The sequence below is a fragment of the Mustela lutreola genome, chromosome 9 (genome assembly GCF_030435805.1).
Source record: "Mustela lutreola isolate mMusLut2 chromosome 9, mMusLut2.pri, whole genome shotgun sequence".
Lineage (NCBI taxonomy): Eukaryota > Metazoa > Chordata > Mammalia > Carnivora > Mustelidae > Mustela > Mustela lutreola.
Genome location: NC_081298.1, coordinates 50,346,382 through 50,355,665, shown reverse-complemented (window position 1 = coordinate 50,355,665; position 9,284 = coordinate 50,346,382). Strand labels below are relative to the sequence as shown.

The window sequence follows — 9,284 nt, the reverse complement described above, 5'->3', positions numbered from 1 at the left end:
TATGATCTCCCTGATATGATGAAGTAGAAATGCAACATAGGCGGTTTCGGGCATACAAAAAGAAAAATAAAAGAAGATGGGATTGGGAGGGAGACAAACCATAAAAGACTGAATCTCACAAAACAGACTGAGTGTTGCTGGGGGGAGGTGTGTTGGGAAGGGATGGTGGGGGTAGGGACATTGGGGAAGGCAAGTGCTATGGTGAGTGATTGTGAGTGTTGTGAAATGTGTAAACCTGGTGATTCACAGACCTGTACCCCTAGGGATAAAAACACATTATATGTTTATAAAAAATTTAAAAAAATAATTTAAAAAATCCATTAAAGGAAAAACACATATTCCAAGCCCAGAGCTAATCTCATATTCAATCCAAAATTTTAAAGTTTTCCCCTTAAATATCAGAAAAAAGACAAGTGTGTCCACTTTCACTACTCTCATTTGACATATTACTGGATGTCCTAGCCAGACAAACAAGGAACACAAAGAAATAAGAGTCTCCAAAAAGAAAAAAAAAGGAAGAAGTAAAATTTTCTTTTTTTGGATAACATGAACTTACATGTTAAAAAATCCTAAAAACTTCACAAAAAATTTGAACAAATTTAGTAAAGCTGCCAAATACAAGATCAATATATAAAAGACAAGAATTTTGTTTTGTTTCATTTTTTTTTAATATGGAATGCTTCCCAGTTTTTCATGTCATCCTTGTTCAGTGATCACGCTAATCTTCTCTGCATCATTCCAATTTTAGTATATGAGCTGCCAAAGTAAGCACAAGACAGGAGCATTTTAACACTGTAATGATGACCTATCTGAAAAAATGAAGAAAACAATCTAATTCACAATAGCATCAAAAATAATAAAATACTTAGGAATAGATTTAACTAAGAAGATGAAAAATCTGTACTCCATTTAATATGACATTGATAAAGAAATTGAAGGAGACACAAATGGAAAGATAGCTCATATTTATGAATGGTAAGAATTAACATTGTTAAAATGTCCATACTACCGAAAACCATCTGTAAATCCAATTCCTATCAAAAATCCAATGTTAGGGGCGCCTGGGTGGCTCAGTGGGTTAAGCCGCTGCCTTCGGCTCAGGTCATAATCCCAGGGTCCTGGGATCGAGCCCCGCATCAGGCTCTCTGCTCAGCAGGAAGTCTACTTCCTCTTCTCTCTCTGCCTGCCTCTCTGCCGGCTTGTCATCTCTCTCTGTCAAATAAATAAATTAAAAATCTTTTAAAAAATCCAATATTATTTTTTTACAGAAGTAAGTAAAGAATCCTAAAATTTATATGAGACCATAAAAGACAACAAATAATCAAAGCAGTTCTGAGAAAGAATGAAGAAGAGAAATTGCACTTCTTGATTTGAAACTATACTACAAAGCCCTCATGCTCAAAACAATAAAGTATACTGGCAAAAAAACAGACCAATAAACAAGTAGAACAGAATTGAGAGTCCAGAAATAAATCCTTTCATACAGTCACCTAATATTTGACAGGGGCCAACATATGTAATGGGTAAAGATAGTCTGTTCAATAAATGATATTTAAAACTGAATAGTCACATAAACAGTATGAAACTGGAACCTTAAATTACTCATAAGTCTTAACTTGAAATAGATTAAAGACTTAAGGTGATGCATGAAACTACATTTCCTAAAGGAAAACATAGGAAAAATTCTCCTTGACATTGGTCTTGCCAATAGTTTTCTGGATACCAGACCAAAAACACAAGCAAAAAAAGCAAAAATTAATAAATGGTACTACATCAAACTAAAGTTTCTTCATTGCCAAAAAAAAAAAAAAAAAAAAACGAGAGAGATAGAATGAAAACACAATCCACAGAATGTAAGAAAATACTTACAAATCTTATATCTGAAAGGAGGTTAATAACCAACAGATACAAATAGAAAAAATATATATAAGTAAAGAAATAGCAAAAGGATCTCAATAGACTTTTTTTTTTCAAAAAAGTTATATAAATGACCAACAGGAGCATTAAAAAGTGCTCAACGTAAAAAACTCAGGGCAAAGTCATTATGTTGTTGCTGTTTACCTCTGAAAAACACAGCAAGATATTACTACCTATTAGAATATATAGTACCAAAAAATTGAAACTAACAAATTTTGGTAAATATTGGGGAAAATGGGGAACTTATGCACTGTGATAGGGATATAAATTTGTATGGAAAACAGTATGGAGATTATTCATATTATTAAAAGTAAAATTACCATATGATTCAGTAATCCCACTTCTAGGTATATATCTAAAGGAAACGAAGTCACTGTTCAAAGACATATCTGCACTCTTATGTTTATTATAAAATTATTAACTCTAAGCAAGAGATGGAAATAACTTCAGTATCCATTAATGGATGAATGAATAAAATAAGTATGGTAAAAATATACTATGGAATACTACTTAACCATGAAAAATTAGGAAATACTGCCATTTACAACAGCATGGATGGATCTTGAAGTGAAATATTTAAAAGATTTTATATATTTTTTTAATTTATGTATTATGATATCCCTTACATACAGAATCTGAGGAAAAGGCAAACTAATGGAAACTTAGAGTTGAGTTGACAAGGGGTGAACCTGGGGTGGAGTAAGGTGGTCAAAGGGTGCAAACTTGCAACTATAATATGAAAAAGTTCTGGGGATCTAATGTACAGCATGATGATCATAGTTAATAAAATATACATACATTTTTATTGTGCTTCCCTTTATTAAACTTTGCATATATCACATTCTTACAAGTTGAAAGTTTATAGCAATCTTGTATAAAAGAGGTCTGCTGCCACCATTTTTCTAGCAACATTTGTTCATTTTGTGTCTCTCTGTCACATGTTGGTAATTCTTGCAATATTTCAAGTTTTTTCATTATTATTGTATTTGTTATGGTGATCTGTGATCAATAATTATAACCCACTGAAAACTCAGAACCAGTTTACTTAAGGTATATACATTGTTTTTCTTTAAAAACATAATGCTTTTGAACAGTACAGTATAGTGTTTATTTTTTATATGCACTGGGAAACACAATTTTTTATATGCACTGGGAAACAAAAAAAATAATAATTTGACTTAGTTTATTGAGATAATGACTTTATTGAGGCAGTCTGGAACAAAACCCACAAGACCTCTGAAGTTTATCTCTACTATACTATATACATAAAAGTTGCTAAGAGAGTAGATCTTAAAATTCCTTACGATACATGCATAAAAAACAGTGGCAACTATACGAGATAGTAGATGTATTAACATTTTTATGTAGATTATATTGCAATAAAGATGTATAACAATTTATCAAATTGTACAAAATTTACACAATGTTAAAAGTTTGCAATGTTATAAGAAATCATTTCTTAAATTCACAAATTATAATATGTCGATTTTTTCAATAAAGATGGAAAAAACTTTTTGTAGAATTAATCTATTTTTCAAAAGAGGAAGTAAGGAAGTAGAAACTGCAACTAACTCTGAAATAATAGAATATAAAATCCATTTTCGTTATATACACTGTGACAAAAACTATTACTTAGTTTACAATGAAGGGGTACTTATGAAGCATGAAGGATGGTCTATAAATAAGGCTGAAAGAGCTCAGTTTTAAGGTTTAAATTTAAAATCTTCTTTTGAAATACTTAACTGACCACCCTGTTTTCCAAAGATAAATGTCTTAACTGAATGAATTTATTTCATACAACTCTATAATCTAGTTTCATAAGAAAGCAGCATGCAAATTTTGAATAAGACAAACTTGCTTAAGTTTAAGTAAATGATACTTCCCTAAAAATAAATAGAAGAAAAATCAATCAGCATATTTATTATGATAATTATTATTCATAATGAGATTCATATTGAATTAGGGAATATATATCCTTAGAGGGGGTAAAGTAAAATGAAATTTATTTTGGTAAATGTGTCTATTAATAGTCAATACAATGCCTCAATATAAATGAATATTACCATTTTGAACAATTTAATTACTATTATTAGAATTATTATCAGTATAAAAATAGCTATCATTTTAGCATGGAATATGAGACTCTCATGCTCCATGCTTCATTACATCAACACAACAACTCTGCATAATAAGTATTATCATCACCATTTCATGGGTAAAAATCTGAGGCTAACACATTTAGATAACTGGTTTATGATTACATGGCTAGTAAAGATGCATCACACTAATTTAGGCTTTATGATTTCAGAATTGTACTCTTTCCACTGCACATTCTATTACTCTGTAAATACTTGGCCTGTTTTCATTGAGTTCTTTAGTTTTATTCATGTGGTGATGGCTTAAAGCTTCATTTAAAGGAAGCTTAAAAAATTCATTTAACCAAAAGCTCCCAAGAATTAAAAATGTCATGGATCTAATGTAAACATGGATATCATTAGTTAATGGGTAACTATATATTTTCCACTCTAGTGAGATAACAATCAGAGTATTTTTCTAAGCTTTAGTCTCTCAGTGTTAAAAAGGACTTTGTTAAAATAGAAATATTTAGACAAAGGTGATCAAAAGTCTGGATCAGGTCACCTTAAGATAAATATTAGGAAACTGAGGAAACAAATGGAGATTTGAACACTGAGCTATGATATAATGAATGGTTTCAAGTATTTAGTAGATTATAGAAAAGCCCTTTAAAGCCTGGTCTTAGCCTAGCATTGCAGCTTCTGGGATATCTGTCTATCAACTATCTATCTAGATATAAATTTGAAAACTTTTTTAACTTAAAGATTTTGAGAAATAGAACATAATCAGCACCATAGAAGATCTGTTTATGATAACAACCTAGCCCCTCCTCCCAGTTTGTTAATATTCGCTCTTATTTAATGTAACATTGTGCAAATAGACCACTACTGATCTGCCGTTATGAATGAAATAGCTATAATCATCTGTTTGCATATCCTGGTGAAAATATTCATTTAGTTCCATGTTGTATTTCTAGGAATGGACCAAATCGTTATTTTTATTTTTAAGTTTTCTAAATATTGTCCAACTTACCTCAAATGTTTTTATTATGGGCACTTTCATTCTTTCACATTCTTGCAAGACAATTTTACTGTTGCCCAATATGGTAAGTGTGTAATAGTATGTCACTTTAGGGTTTAATTTATTTTTAATTTAATTTAATTTAATTTAATTCCAGATTTATAATAAAGATAAACAGTTTTTATATATGAGTGGCCATTTGGATTACCCTTTCTGTAAAGTACATGCTCAAATCTTTTGATATCTTAACATTGTGTCATAGTGACTTCTTTAATAGTAGATTTTCTGAATGAACTTTTAGCTGTGTAGGTCTTCTCTATTTTATTTTGAACTTGTTTTCATTTCAAAATCTTTATATTTATTTTCATAATCTGCTTTTATTTTGCTTTGTCTATTATCTATATATCTATCTATCTATTTATTTGCAAGCAAGAGAGAGCGAGCAAGTGAGAGCGCAGGGAGGGATAGAAAAAGAAGGGAAAAGAATCTTAAGCAGGCTCCAGGCTCAGCACAGAGCCCAACTCTGGGCTCTATTTCACAACCCTGACATCATGACCTGAGCCAAAATAAAAGAAATAAAATAAAATTAAGGTGTTAAAAAAAAAAGGAAAAAGAATTGGAGGTTTAATTAAGTGAGCCACCCAGGCACCCCTGTGGTATCTTAAATTAGCTGTCATATCTTTAAAGTTCTAGAGTATCCATTTGGTTCATTTATAAAACCTTTCTCAATATCATTTTTAGTTTCAGTTTTTTGTTCAATTTGCTTCCCCTCTCATTTCTTTGAGCAGAGTAATCAAGCCATTTTACAATCTTTATTGATCATTTTAACATCATACTTAATCCCATTTTGTCTATCAAATCTTGTTAATGGTTTGTCTTTGTGTGCTTTGTTACATTTTGCTATGTTCAAGATATTATATTTGAAACTCTTATTGAGTAGGGATAATTAAGAGCTATAATAATGGTATGGTCCTCCTTGGCAGGATTTTCTCTTATATCTGAGACTCTACAAGACAATCATACTCCAAATTCAGTGATTGACTTTCTCAGTTTACACAGAAGGCAAGGTAGGCTATAGTCTTATTTCTGCTACTCCTTGTGCTTTGGGGATCTCAACTTAAATTTGGGTTGTACCAAAGTCCTCAAATTTGATTGCTGCTGGATTTTGAATTTTGTTTCTCTAGTATCAAGAGTCTATTAACAACACAGCTCAGTGTGTTTTAGCAGTTTCAAATGCTCTCATAGCTAAAATGGCTTCAGGGCATATATCTCTAGGCTCTCATTGTATTTCGTATTTTGGCCCAGGAATCCCACACTTAATTTTTATAATCATTCTGATATTTTTAATTTTAAAAGCTATTTTGTCTGGATTTTTAGTTGTCTTAAGTAGGAGTTTTTAGATCACCATTACTAGAAGCAACAACAAATATACATGAAAATGTCTACAGTAGTTTATCACATCTTTATGGCTTTGAACTTCCATAAACTGAGGCATCCTTCTCTAATCACTTAGGCAAACTCCAATTTACCCTTTAAAACAACACAAGAATTGCTTCATTTAAGAACATGTTCAGGGATGACTCTTCCCCACTGTTCTTACCAACATTCCCACACACTCTTTGCTACCCACACCTTGTTTATGAACTTTCATTAGGTATATCAGCGTGACCAGAATTTTGCTCTATTGTATTTTTGTCCTTTAGAGCTTTAATTAAATATGAATTCCATAGAAAGTCTGTCCCTTTTCTTTCAAACCTGGGTTCGTTATTTCTTCTCATTCTTTGTCAGAAGTTACTTTATTAGAGAAACTTATAGCTCTATTGTGACTTTGGAGCCTTTACAGTGTTTTAACTGGAAAAATCACCCATCCCTGAGATTTTTACGCAGCTTCCTAGCTGATATTATTCAGAAATATGTTCAAAACAGACTTTTTCAGGGAGGCCCTTTCGGACCACTCAGTTAAAAAGCCTCTTCTCCATCACTGCTCTTTTTAAAATGTGCTTATTTAGTTCAAATATGCATCACTATTAAAGAAAAACCAGTACAATTTTTTTTTTTAAATTGGCTTACCTATTATCTATCTCTCCCACTAAAATGATTCCTCTGTGCTGGGGTTTTGTTGTGCTCATCTTCGGCCAGGCACTCAATAAATTGTCTCTGAATGATTGAATTGTTTGACTCCCTTGCTAGATTCTCAACTTCATGAGGCCAAGGATTGTTCTATTCAGTCCTTCTTTATCCTCAATGTCTGTTATATTGCAGTCACTTACATGACTAATGGGAAAAATCACAGAAAGAAAGAATTAAAACTACAGAAAAACCCTGTAGCTTCAATAACACAAAGCTTTCTAAAATTATTTAGCCCAGGAATTGAATACTGGCTGCACTTTGATTTTTTTAAAAATAGTATTGAATTTAATTTAAATGGAAATACTTGAATGGTAGAATAATAAAAAAATTATAAAAGCAACTTGCTCCTTAAAGTAAGAATTATATAGGGCATCTCTTCTAGAAGCAAAATTTTCAAACGTCAAACATCTGAAAGCATTGAAGGAGAAGTAAGAGTGTGAATTGTACTTCAATGTTCTTTTCTTTATATTCAGCAAACAGCTTCATTCACACCTTTCCAATTTTTTCAACTCTTTTGACAAAGCCTTCAGAGGAGTTACTCTGATGACAACCATCACAGCCTAACAGGAAAAATTTTATAAAGAAAAATATTAGCATGTTTTCCCCAAGTTGTTAAGGATATGGTGAAGCTCTGTCGGATTCAAAGGAGGAATGTGCAATTCCATGCTATATATCATAATAACTTATTCTAATAGTGGCTTTGCAATTTTTCAGATATATCCATTTACTGAAACCACTATCAAATAAACAAAAACAAATTAACAGGGGTTCGAGACAGAAGTTATCTAATCTAAAAAGAGCACATGTTCACAGAATACACAACACATATCCCAAGTACTACTATAGGTTTCAAGTAATAGTCAAAACAATAGTAAAAATGATTCAGACCCTACCAGTCAAATCATAAATGGGACCTTAACTGTAAATCCTTATCTTTAGATCAAAGCGGGTAATTGGGTGATGAAGATACATTATAGAACTAATATGTTATAGAACTCCTCTGAAATGAGTCATTTATTCCATCACTTTTCCTGCACAGCTGCTGACCCATGTTTTGGTTCCTGGAAATAGCTGCTACCCTGTCATACTTCTTAAAAGCACATATATTGATAACTCTACTCATCCTCCATTCCTCTGTGACTGTCACTGTGTTAAAATGTGGATTCAGCTGACTCACTTGTGGTGGTAATAAAGTAGATGAGTTTGCAAAGTATTTTGTTATTTCTAAAAATGCAAAAACCAAATTACATTGAAATCATAAGGGGTGTTTCAGGGAGAGCTGTAGGATGTGGTTTCTTGTGGAATCCACAGAGATTAGCTCCAACACATATTTAAACTCTCCTCTAGGAGCAACCTTAGTGGTAAAGCAAGAAGATAAACAGATGTATACGCACCCTGGCACAAAATTATCACTTATGTTTGGCTTCCTAGTCTCCTCGTGTTACTTATTTATCTTAACTTCTCTCTGAAATCAGGGAACACAGAATCTCAATCAGTTGACATTTTTCTACTGAATTACCCAATAGTCTGATCATACCCCTAAGACTTTTTTAAATCATTTCACTCATAATCCCAAATCTGCTTTGCTTCCTCATCTTAGTACACTGTAATTTGATTTCAAAATGAGGACAGTTGTCAGTAATGCCACATTCATTCATCTATTTTACAATTCCATGTACTTATAACTATGAAGATATGTTAATAACATCCATTCCAATAAGCCACCCTAAATTTATTATCATGAAAAAAGACCTCAAGAAAGAGAATTCAAAATCATCCATGTATTTGCAACTTATTGCAATAAAGCCTTTATCAATAGACTTCCCTGTGCACATGCTGGTCAAATTGCTGGTGAAAACCAGCCATATCTATTACAAGCTTTCTCATGGCTTCTAGGTAACCCAAGTGAGCCTTTATTGATACTGGGAAGGGATAAAGCAGGGAAGGGATAAACAGTGGTGTAAGAATTGGCTAGACAAAAATAATGACTCTCATTGCAAAGTGAGTATTTTAAAGCAAAAGAGCCTGTTGGGAATATTGTTTCATAAAATAGTGGTTTTTTTAATTAACTTTTTAAAATTCAATTAGTTAACATATAGTGTACCATTAGTTTCAAATGTAGATTTCAGTTATTCATCCAT

General features: G+C 31.9%; 1 non-coding gene across 1 annotated transcript; it reads right to left on the bottom strand.

The window, feature by feature from the left end:
* Positions 1-665: 665 nt before the first annotated feature.
* Positions 666-772, bottom strand: LOC131808686 (U6 spliceosomal RNA). The gene has a single exon (XR_009344895.1). It is a non-coding gene; the product is annotated as a U6 spliceosomal RNA (small nuclear RNA).
* Between the last annotated feature and the right edge of the window lie 8,512 nt (positions 773-9,284).